This window comes from Megalobrama amblycephala, unplaced genomic scaffold, assembly GCF_018812025.1.
Source record: "Megalobrama amblycephala isolate DHTTF-2021 unplaced genomic scaffold, ASM1881202v1 scaffold430, whole genome shotgun sequence".
Lineage (NCBI taxonomy): Eukaryota > Metazoa > Chordata > Actinopteri > Cypriniformes > Xenocyprididae > Megalobrama > Megalobrama amblycephala.
In genome coordinates, this window is record NW_025953374.1 from 196,524 (window position 1) to 206,838 (window position 10,315).

The 10,315-nt window shown below is 36.8% G+C and overlaps 1 long non-coding RNA gene across 2 annotated transcripts; it reads left to right on the plus strand.

Moving 5' to 3' along the window:
• The first annotated feature begins 1,115 nt into the window (after positions 1 to 1,115).
• Positions 1,116 to 8,962, plus strand: LOC125261556. Of its 2 annotated transcripts, XR_007183362.1 has the most exons (6): positions 1,116 to 1,387; positions 1,697 to 1,731; positions 2,470 to 2,539; positions 3,260 to 3,425; positions 6,067 to 6,188; positions 8,717 to 8,962. It is a non-coding gene; the product is annotated as an uncharacterized LOC125261556 (long non-coding RNA). The 2 variants fall into 2 exon arrangements; XR_007183363.1 differs by lacking the exons at positions 1,116 to 1,387; positions 1,697 to 1,731 and adding an exon at positions 1,942 to 2,145.
• Positions 8,963 to 10,315: the final 1,353 nt, after the last annotated feature.

Here is a 10,315-nt window from a genome sequence, read left to right on the forward strand (position 1 = left end):
TTGTGCCACCTGACGTCAAGACGTACAAATAAAAGGGTTACAGCTGTATTATGCATGTCAGATGAGTAATTGACGAGGTCAAAAGAAAACTGCCTATAGACTGAACATACTTACTCTGTTTTCACAATTTTGCATTTTTGTAGTTTATGTTGTGTCCTCTAGTATCAGGTCAAGTAATTCTTTTGGGTTCTTTATTCAGCACATGTTGCATATACTCTCAGAATCATACTCAGCACCACCTCAATACTCGAGCATTACACTGCCACCTTGTGCTCAAACTAAGAAACACCACATTTGCCCTCTTAAAAGATTTCTTCACATCACAGAATACTATTCTGAACAAATTCTCTTTTTTAGACTAAAACCAATTACAACCTCACAATATTATCCTGTAAAGAACACAAAACCAAATAAAAATTACTGTGCACTGTTACTGTCATTAGCCTTTAACACTGACTTAATAGATTTGACACTTTAATGAAATTGCATAAATACTGATGCACAGTCTCAAGCGTTTCAGGCAATTATAACTGTTTGCATAACTTACAGTATAATACTCAAACAAGATGCATTTTTTTCCATGCATGTACAAAGTTTCAACATTTAACAATCAACCACACATGTGATCTACCCCCTCTGCTGCTCCTAGGATTAAATGTCACTTGTGACTGTAGGTCCTCATGTTGAGCAACAGGATCTGTGAACCGTGTTAGTTTGGAATCATTTCCTTTTCCTTTTGTCACTCAGCACATAAGTACTTTTCCTGATTTGTTGCTCAATGTTCAAGGTTCAAGGGTGGTACAAACTCAGGGGTGGTTTCTCACAATCACTTTCACCTGCTCTTCTGCTTTTAAAGTGTGGTACTTGGCCCCACAATGTTCATCTGTGTACCTTTCACTTGTTTGTTACTCACAGTATCTTTCACCTGAGCACATTTGTCACTCTTGAGGCCCACAGGAAAGATGTGCAGCTTTGTAAGTTTATTTCAGAAGGAAGAAGATATGTAGTACTGTGTGTAGCGCTGTTTAAAAATTCAGTCAATGTGTATGATTTCCTCATTTGATTTAGAAATGATATATAACTCTTTTTAGCTAATAATAAAAATGTGTACACTGTAAAATTTTTCCAGGATTTCACAAGATATAACTGTAATATTTCACAGTTAATTACATTATTACCACTTCACAGGCTTTAACTGTGATAATTCACAATATAATACCGTATTTAGACTTTTACTGTGAAAATAATGCAGGCGCGGGGCTTTTACAAGAAACTACTGTGAATGCCGTCTTTTTTGACTTTTTTGAGTGGCAACTGCGGCAGCGTCATCAGAGCGTCATCAGAGCTCTCTGATCTACGTGGTCCCATTCGGTGGATTCAGACAGCGGTAAGTGTTTAAATGTCAAACTTTATCAATTTGATGTTTTTTATATGATAGTGCATGTAATTTAAAAGTATGAACCAAATTAGCGTTAGTTGTAGGTTCTGTTGTCATGTTTTTGTAACTTAGCTGGAGCAGACTCGCGTCGACGTTTAAGCGCGCAAATTTGAATGAAAAGACGTTGGTTGTAGTGTTAATTATACCGTATTAAGTTAACTGTGAGATGTCTGATTAGATACACCGTCGAACATTTAACTTTAGCTTTACTTAAAGCTTATATTAGTTACTCTAACAGCGTTCTCTCTTTTACCACAGCTTCTACATTGACCGACGATACATAAAGTTATAAGGTAAGATGTGGCCTTAATGTGGGTATTATGACAGTTATTATCAACTAGATAAATTATGGTGTTTGTGGATTTGGGCAAAGGTGGATTAAATTCATCTAAAATTAGTAACTTTATAATTTTCTTCCCTGCTGTGTGTGTGAAACGGAGCAACCGTTGTCTTTCTGGTCAACAGAAAAATGAAGTGCGCATGTCCATGTATTTTTTTTTTATTTTTTTTTTTATCTTGTCTCTGGAATTTTCCACTGCCAAAATAAATGTTTTGCGCGGCAGTTTTCCCGCTGTTAGACCAATGTGCACTTATCTGTGTTTTGCCAGTACATTAATGTTGGTTATAACTAGACAGTCCAAAGTAATTGCAGTGATTTGTATCTGTAGGATATACGTTTGTAATTATTGTCTTTTAATCGTCATCTGGTAATGGTGTTTGTATATTCAACTTAAATACAAACCGTATAGTTTAGTTTCCAGTAGCCTACAGGGTGGTGATGTAGCTTTCTAGCTACACTACACACTGTTCATTTTAAAGTTAAAAACCCGAGTAGTCCTTAATAGATTCTATATTTTCACATTTATCTTTAACCAGTCACATTGTCATGATCACATTCTAAACTTTACCAAATGTGTACTGCCTAATCTAAGATAAATCAATGGGGGCCAAGGGAAGATTTGTTCACAAATATAGCTACTATAGGTACAGATTATTAACAGTTGAATCTTATTCTACTGTTATTTTTGCAGCCTTGTGCCACAGCCACTGATGTAGAAGGGACTGTGATGCTACCAAGCACCCCTCGCTTGATTGTTCAAGGTAATGTTGATGTCTTCCTCATTTTGAATGTATTCTGTCAAGTCATCCACAGATTTGTTGTGAGCAGTTTCATGTAGTAACTATTTTCTTTCAACCGATAGTTCCTTCATGAAACTGCTCACAATAAGGTCTGGATTATCTTAAGTAAACCAGGTCATGATTTCTGGAAAAAGACATTGCTGTTGAGTTTTTCAAAAAAACATTTTTGCACTTTGAGCACCACAAACAAAGTTCCATATAGTCCCTTAATATACAAAAAAATCTGTTAAAAAGATAACCTGAGAGTGAGTAGTCTTCTGAGTATGATGCTCATGTATTAATTTCATTTAAAGGATCTAAATGTAAACAAAAAGTCAACATAAACAATCTGCTATCACTCCCCAATTGAACGACTTGGTCTTAAAAAAGTGTAAATTGCAATTCTCATGGCTTTAAAAAAAAATAATAATCTATTATGAAAAGGACAGATTTTTAATATCCAAAAGAAACTTTTAAGTGATAAGGTATGTGGTGGTGTGAATTATACTGTACACCTGAAACTTTATTTACTTATTTACTGTTCAACATATGGAATGTATTGACATTTTCTTTTAAAGAAATGTAACACACAGTAGTTAGAATATGCCACAACTATTTTTACTCTTAATTAAAAATAAATAAAAAAAATGTATTCCTTTACTGAACAGTTGTCCATGATGAGTGTATCTGGTTTTGTTTCAGGTGACATAATGAAACCAAGGGCATGGATGCTGTCGTTGGAGGGTCAAGTGGTCATGGGACCTCACCTTGACTTTACAACTGGTCTGGCTGCTATTTTTTCCAGCTACTACAATTTTAACTTGAAGTATGCTGAAGATGCTGCTTGTACTCTGGAATTTATCCAAAGGTAATATCTACAGTAATATTGTACTTGAGGGCTTGCTTTTTATTTGTTGGGTTAAACAAGGAATGTTTGGATGTATTGTGTTTTGCAATCCGCTCAGGACCACAGCAGCCAAACGGTGATGACCCCCCTTTCTCCCCCTCAAACAAGTGGTGTGTTGCAGACTTAGGCCCCGTCCACACTAGTGCGTTTTCGTTTAAAAACGGAGACCTTTTGCTACGTTTGCACCTCCCGTCCACACTAAAACGGCAAAAACGGAGACCCAAAATGGAGAAGTTTAGAAACGCTGCCGACCCGTTTTTCGTTTTGAATCTCCGGAGGGCGTTTTAGTGTGGACGGGTCAAAACGAAGGACTTTAGAAACGATGGCGTAGTAGAGGCTCACGCTCGGCTCTATGATTGGGTGTCGTCAGTCATGGCGTATATCTTTGCTAGCAGCTGTTGTGCAAGTAAATTCTGCATTTTACAATGCTATAACTGCCTACATGCGCCAGAGGCAAGCTATCATTTCAGCGATCTGTGACAATTCCTGTGTGCAGCGGCGGTACTGACCGCACATGGAGCGGCGGTTTTGGGTTAACCCGGGAAGAACCAGCGCATGGTGGGATAATTTTATCTAATTTTATTTTATCTGCTGGGCAATATGGCCAAAATTTCATATCCCGATATAGCTCATTTGATATCCCGAAAACGATATACATGACGATATAACAATTTTTGTGTTAATTCAGTTCATGAATAGTCAATATAAAATTGTAATCTGGAAATGCAGTTTGAAATGATATACAAAACAAATAAAAGGTAGTAGGGACTAAATATTTATTTTATTTATTTGTTTATTTATTGCAGCGTCTGTGTCTGGAGTTTGTTTCGAGCGCTTACGTCACCACTCAACGCTGCTTTTGCTCGTTGACTTTCTCTGTATTATTTTTCGTGGTTCTTGCGCAGGTGATAAAATAAATTAGTATTGTTGGAGTCCGTTGTTGGCACTGGGAGCCGGCAAACTTTACAAACAACTGTTGTCTGGTCCACGTCGGTCTTCTTATATCCAAACCACATCCATGCATGCGAGATGCGACAGAAGTCGCCCCTCTTTTAAGTACAAGCTCCTCGGTTTGGGTTGGTTGCCCTTCGCGAAGACCCGCCCCCCTTAGTTACTGTCGCTATGTCCGACAAGCTACGCTGCTCTCACGCACACACCATGTTCTCACGCAGTGAAAAATACATCGCGGAGCAGAGAGGAGACTGACAACACGCTGACAGACAGGACAGAGCAGGTTACTTTTCAGTTACTTTTGATATTAAACATATTAAACAAAGTCTCACCTTTCGAATTTGGTATTTTTTTTATAAATTTAAACGATACATACCGTTTTGTGGCTCTTAAATGTGTCTGACAGATCACTGTACAGCATCAGTTAAAGCTGCTCGTGAACTGATCATCTCTTCCTTCTAGTTCATTTATAGCATCAAATAAACATGAATGAACATAACATGGAATAAGAAGGAATGTTGTTTTAAACCACGTAAAGGCGTCAGTACATTCCGTTTTTCAATTTCAAATCCTCCCATGTTAATCTGCTATCTCTCCGTTTATATACTGTCTATGATCTCTCCTCACTGCTTTGTCGGACAAAATGGCGGATGGCTGATTATGATTGGTTAGATCGCCTGTCAATCAAGCTCCCTGCGAAGGGTGAATTACCCTGGTCTGAACCGCGTCTACTACTGTCTTCCTCCATGTTTGTTTATGTATTGCTGTGTGCATGGGCATGCCGTGAGGTGCATCTTGACGTAAAATTCTGCCGTAAAACGCCTTATCGTGGCTTAAACGATAGAGCCTTATATAAAACGATAGACATTTTATATCGTCCAGACGATATATTTCGTCATATCGCCCAGCCCTAATTTTATCAATGAAGTTGTGTTTACAACGGCACGCGTATGCCCAGTGTTGGTGAATGGTCACGTGATCCGCGTTTTCAGTCGTTTTAATGTGGACGGAGATCAATTCTAATACGCAGCTAAAACGCTGGTGTGGACGGAGATCGTATTCGTTTTAATTCTCCGTTTCTAAACGAAAACGCAGTAGTGTGGACGGGGCCTTAATTTGTGTTTCTGTGCTGGAGACCAGACCAGATTAGACCAGAGACAAAGCTTAAAAAAAGTCAGAAACAACTAGAAAACTGGGTGCTTTATTGTGAAAAAGATATAAGAAATGAAATGTTTATCATATCATCTGTGAACGGGTAATAATTCTAGGAGGAAGAGTACAAGTAGAAACAGCCATAGGGAGATGGAGAGGCAACAGGCTCTTACTCCATCCTCTGCAAACGGAACATGTAAATTATGTAAATTGTTGTGTGCGAATGCTTTGCCTAGGTAAATCACACACCTCTACTTTGGTGAAGGTCTATTCTTGACTGTGTTTGTGATGGAAATGTTTTTCAGTTCAGTTCCATGCATTTTTTTTTCTGAATTACAGTACTTACACCTGAATTACACCTTTGTTTAAACTGAGCTAACTTTAGTTTGACTCTGTACTGCAAAAGCAGTGACCCACTGAAGGTGATGACTGGGAACTGACACCTTTTTCATCACACTTGAATTAAACTAACAGGTTTCTTCTGTCTTTTTGTTTGTAGGTGCTTCTTGGGCATCAACCCAGAGACAGGCACAAAATCTAAGAGGCAGAGAGGTCACATGAACCAGCAAGTCTGCACTCTTATCAGGAAGCTCATTGACTTCGAATGGATGTCAATCTAATGTAAGCTGTGTTCCAATTTAAGAACGGACTAATGAAACACAGTATCTGTGTTAAAGGAACACGCTGACTTTTTGTGACTTTATCTTATTCCCCGTATCCCCCAGAGTTCGATAAGTCTATACATACCCTTCTCATCTCCGTGCTTGCCGTAAATCTGTCTGAGGCACCCACCGCTAGCCTAGCTTAGCACAAAGACTGGAGGTAAACGGCTCCAGCTAGCATACTGCTCCCAATAAGTGACAAAATAACGCCAACATTTTCCTATTTACATGTTGTGATTTGTATAGTTACAGTGACTCTAACCATCTTCTAACCGTATACATACTGGGAACTATATTCTCAGAATATACTTGGGGAAGTAGCAGTGCTTCGCCTTCTGAGAATATAGTTCCCAGTATGTATACAGTTAGAAGATGGTTGTCTCATATGACCTTGTTATTTGTACACACTGTGACTATACAAATCACAACATGTAAATAGGAAAATGTTGGCGTTATTTTGTCACTTATTGAGAGCAGTATGCTAGCTGGAGCTGTTTACCTCCAGTCTTTGTGCTAAGCTAGGCTAGCGGTGGGTGCGTCAAACAGAGGCACTCAAGGAGATGAGAAGGGTATGTATGGACTTATCTAACTCTGGGGGATACGGTGAATAAGCTAAAGTCCCAAAAAGTCGGCGTGTTCCTTTAAGCTAGATGTAGTTATGCAGTAAGAAGTTTACTGAAGCTATTAAAGGGTTAGTTCACCCAAAATTGAAAAATCTGTCATTAATTACATCCCCTCATGATGTTCCAAACACAAGAATTTTGTTCTACACAAATTAAGAAAATTTTAAGCAATCTGAGAGCTTTCTGATCCCACCTATAGACTACTATGTTATAACCATTTTCAAGTCCGAGAAAGGTAGTAAAACCATCGTTAAAATAATAATGACTACAGTGGTTCAACCTCAATGTTATGATGCGACGAGAATACTTTTTGTGCGCAATGCAATCACATGCATGATCGAGAACACATCACGTGAAACGCATCGGATACTGGCACAGAAAGGAAAAAAATTGTTGAATCAAGTCGGTATTCTATTTTGTGTTGTTTTGTTTCTGCGCAGTAAAAGTATTCTCGTCACTTCATAACATTAAGGTTTAACCACTGTATACATATGGACTATTTTAACAATCTTTCCTGGCCTTGAAAGTAAAATAATTGCTGTCCATGGAGGATACAGAAAGCTCTCGGATTTCTTAAAATATCTTAATTTGTGTTCCAAAGATTTTTGGGGTGAACTATCCCTTTAATGTGTTCTATAGTGTCTCCTGATTCAATGTAGAGTTTAGATAGACTGCAAAATAAATGTGTAAAATTAATTGTTTTTACGTTTATTTGAATTTAACATGCCTTGACGTCTAAAAAACGTCAAATTTACAGTACTTTACAATATTTTTAAGTGTAAATTTACATTACTTGCTACTGTGTTGAATTACTATGCAATTTAGCATGCAATTTTTACTTAAAGGGTTAGTTCACCCAAAAATGAAAATTCTGTCAGTAATTACTCACCCTCATGTTGTTCCAACCCCGTAAGACCTTCGTTCATCTTCGGAACACAAATTAAAATATTTTTGATTAAATCTGAGAGCTGTCTCACTCCTCCATAGGCTTCTAAGGGATTGAAACTTGCTGGCCCAGAAAATGTATTAAAGACATCATTAATATAGTCCAAGTGACTACAGTGGCTCAATCTTACGTTTACCAAGCAACGAGAATACTTTTTGTGCGCAAAACCCCCCCAAAAATAATGACTTTATTCCACTATTTTTTTTCCTTCTCTCTGGGCCTCGGGTGAATTCATGTAGTATAACAGCGTAGCGCTTCTGTGTAATATGTCACATGCATCACACACATGACCAGCGTCGGCCAATAGTGAGCATACGTGTGACGTATAACACAGAAGCGCTACGCTGTTATACTACAAGAAAAAACTCAAGGCCCACAGAGAAGGAAATGAATTGTGGAATAAAGTTTTTTTTTTTTTTTTTTTTTTTTTTTACGCACAAAGTATTCTCGTCGCTTTATAAACTTAAGATTGAGCTACTGGAGTCACTTGGACTATATTAAAGATATCTTTAATACATTTTTCTGGGCCAGCAAGTTTCAAACCCTTAGAAGCCGATGGAGGAGTGATCCAGCTCTCAGATTTCATCAAAAATATCTTAATTTGTGCTCTGTAATTACTGACAGAATTTTCATTTTTGGGTGAACTAACCTTTTAACCTCAATCATGTTACTTTCAGTCCTGTTACTCACGTGAAAAATAATAGGACTGGGTAAAAGTAACAGGAGTGATAAGAGTCCTGGTTTGTTGATTTAATATTAATTAAGAGTACTATTCACATAATTTTTTTTAAATAGTTGAAATTACTTAAATTGTAGACATTTTAGGATTAGTGTTACAATGCGAGCACCATACTTACAGGGAGTCAGTCCACCACAGAGTAACTTAAACTTTTTGTCTTTCTTATCTTTTGTATATAGTGGATAGAACCCACACTATGCAGGTGCCAGCTGCGATGGAAGGAGCGAGACACCTGCGACCCTCTCTATTCCCACCTTTTTGTCTTTTCTTACATCTCTCTCCCTCACTCTCTCTTCTCTGTCTCCTCCTTTCTCTTTTGACACACGTTCCTGTTACCCAGTGTCAATCCCTGTTGCCCAGTGTTTTATTCATGTAATTAAATTGTATTTTACTTCTAAAAAATAAAAGTTATGTCACTGTTTTTATCAGTTTTGTTTGGTCCTTCATTTATGCTAAATCACAGTAATAGATAGACATTCACAGTTATGTACAATAATTCTACAGCTGCTTACTGCTAAATTACAGTAATAGATAGACTAATTTCACAGTTAAATACATGAATTCTACAGCTGCTTACTGTTAAATTACAGTAATACATAGACACCAACTGTAATTTCACAGTTAAATACATTAATTCTACAGCAGCTTACCGCTAAATCACAGTAATGCGATGTCATAATTACTGTGAAGTCACAGTATACAGCTGTCATTTCACAATAATTTACTGTAAAAATGTTACAGTAACTTACTGTGAAAGTCATGCAATTATTAACCTGCAATTTATTGTAAATTTACAGTCAAATAATTAACAGTGTATGTATATATATATATATATATATATATAGATTTCCTTGTGTAGTGATGTCAGAATGAAAGGTTTCCAAAAATGTGCTTAGTTTAGGTTAAGAAAAAGTTATCAGACAATTATAATGAGGAACCAGCGATGTCAAAATAAGTAAAGGAATAAACATTTTAACAGATCAAATCATAAGAGATATTGTGGACCCCGACATGTTCAGACAAATTTCTATGTTTTATGGAGGGTGTCTATAGACATGATGATTTTCATGCTGTATATTCTATCCCCTACCCCTAATCACACCTATCGCAGTAACTTTTCTGCATTTTTATATTTTCAAAAATATAATTTAGTATAATTTCATATTTTAATTTATAATTTAAAAAGTTGTTTTGCTAATAGGGATACATTGTTCTCAGGTCAAACATCTGATGCATTACTACACAACATAATGGAAGACATGAACCACACACACACACACACACACACACAAATACAAACATTTCAAAAGCTCATTGAAAAAACAAAATCACTTCTTTTAAATGATTATAAATGAAATATATAATTGTATACAACAAACATGTTACTAAAAACAAAGCAAAATATTTAAAGTTTTAGCTAAATGAACATATAAATAAAATATGTGAATTTATATAACAGTATAAAAAATAAACTAATAAAAGACTACAAAACATTAACCATAGTAAAAGAAAAAAAAATGTTCAAGTAACAACCATGTTTTGGTTAATTACAATAAATCTGAACTACAAAATATTTGAAAAATTCACTGAAATACTTTTGTGTAGTGATGTTAGGTTCTGTGCCGAGGCTTCGGAGCGTGTCGAGAAATCCCGGGAGCTTTCAGTGAAGCGCGTATTGAGGCTTGTCTCACTTTAGATCAATGATATCATTGATGACGTTCGAAGCCTTGCTTCTGCCTGACTGGTTCAGGATGCGGTTCGAATCGTGGCGCGACATT